General features: G+C 51.0%; 1 pseudogene; it reads right to left on the bottom strand.

Moving 5' to 3' along the window:
• On the bottom strand, positions 1-646 carry LOC136164112 (small ribosomal subunit protein uS17-like; annotated as a pseudogene).
• Between the last annotated feature and the right edge of the window lie 831 nt (positions 647-1,477).

The following is a 1,477-nucleotide window of genomic DNA, read 5'->3' as shown; positions in this document are numbered from 1 at the left end:
TCAGAACTTCTGGAACTTCTTGGTGCCGGCAGCCTTGATAACCTTGAGCACGTTGAAGCGCACTGTTTTGCTTGGGGTCGTAGGTCTGGACACCGTTGAAGCGAGGGGAAAGGTGCACTTGTACTTTCGGATGTTTGGAGGTAGTCTCGGCTAATGACGGGGTCCTCGGCATCTTCACCATGGTCACCATACCAGATAGAATCTGCCCTCGGAGATATTACCAGTAAAGGGCACTTCTTGTCAATCTAGGTGCCCTCCATGGCCTTCTTCAGTGTCTTGAAGCCCAGACCAATATTTTTGTAGTATTGCAGGAGCTTCTCCTTGCCAGTTTCTCCAAGCAGGACCATCTTATTTTGAAAGATGATTGGTAGCTTTTGGTACCCACACTCAGTCTGAATGTCCACCACCTTCACTGCAAAAAAGGTTTGGGGGGGGGCGGGTAAAAGGGGTACAATATTTTAATAAGAAAAGCAGCTTCTTGGATGCCACAAATAGGAGTAAATGATGCTGCAATCATATCCCATTTTTCAGTAAGGTTTGTTCTGGCTTTCTATTATAGCAGAGCATAGTGAGCCCAAGCCCTTGACCCATTGCTCTGGGTCATTACTCAATCTCTGTTACCAGGCAGCGGGTCCTGCTCGGCCATTGGACACTGAAGCTGTGGGCCTCGCCTACAAGCAACCAACAGTTAAGAAATTCTAATTAGTGAGGGGAATCAGACCACAGTGGAGTGGTGGTTGTGAGATGAAGTCAGGTAAGAGGCGAATCCTGGCTTCTCCTGGAAGCCCTCCAGCTCACCCCACCTTGGGCCAGCAGGTGAGCTTGGTGGGGGCAGAGAACAGACTGGACACCATGTCCTGCAGAGCTCCAGAGCCCTCACTAAGGCCTTCCACTAGCCTTGCCAGGCCTTGAGGCGGCGGTGAACCTCTCCCCTGTCCCTGTCGCAGTGACCTAACAGTAGTGGCAGTCTGCCTGGGTCACAGTCTGTGGGACCTGGTCTCTCCCATTTGGGTGACCTGAGGAGCCTGAGGGCCAGTTGGGTCGGGCACCTGGCTCCCTCAGAGATGACAGCTGGGCAGAGTCTGGGGACCTAGCCTTGAGTGAGCTGGCAGCTGAGCTGTGCCTCCTGTTAGCTAGGACTGGGGCCTTGGAAGGTGAAAGTTGTACCTTGGAACCTTGCCCTTTCTTGTCAGGACAGAGAATAACATTCTCTTGGTAGAGATTTACAGGAACATCATTACCTGACCATGACCTGACTTCGTGAGCAAAGGATCAGACCACCAGGAAGTTGGCAACAGTTAGCCACGTTCCTCCCTCACCTTTTGCTTTTAAAAGAGCTTTGATGAAAGTTTTCAGTAACTTTGTGCTTCCTAGGGCATGAGCCACCCATCTCCTTGCATGGCCCTGTAATAAACCTTTCTCTGTTCCAAACTCCAACGTTTGAGTATTGTTTGACCTCACCATGTGTCAGGCACAC

This window comes from Muntiacus reevesi, chromosome 3, assembly GCF_963930625.1.
Source record: "Muntiacus reevesi chromosome 3, mMunRee1.1, whole genome shotgun sequence".
Classification (NCBI taxonomy): Eukaryota; Metazoa; Chordata; class Mammalia; order Artiodactyla; family Cervidae; genus Muntiacus; species Muntiacus reevesi.
Note: the sequence above shows the minus strand (reverse complement) of the source record. Positions and strands in the feature narration are given on the sequence as shown.